Raw genomic sequence first — 332 nt, forward strand, 5'->3', positions numbered from 1 at the left:
TACTTCCAAATTAGTGCTACAGCCACAGTTAACAACATTCCATTAGAGTACAAACGACCTACAGAAAATAATGCTCGTCTACCTCGTGGAGAACCAGCACCAGACAAGTGTAGGCTAACTTGCAGTTGTAATACTTGTATTACACAGGACCTCTATAACCTTTAAAAAATGTATCTAACAAAATTTCGGTAGGTGACGACATTTTGTATGTTGTCTAAATGTGAGGTCTTCAAACTATTGATTTATCTTTTTTAAAAAGGTCATTAAACTGGAGTGATAAAGGAAGGAATGAACTGTGACGTCATCAAAAGGCAACACTCCTTTTTCGTCAT

The sequence above is a fragment of the Doryrhamphus excisus genome, linkage group LG9 (assembly GCF_037039965.1).
Source record: "Doryrhamphus excisus strain RoL-2023G ecotype Guam linkage group LG9, RoL_Dexc_Guam_v1.1, whole genome shotgun sequence".
Taxonomy (NCBI): domain Eukaryota; kingdom Metazoa; phylum Chordata; class Actinopteri; order Syngnathiformes; family Syngnathidae; genus Doryrhamphus; species Doryrhamphus excisus.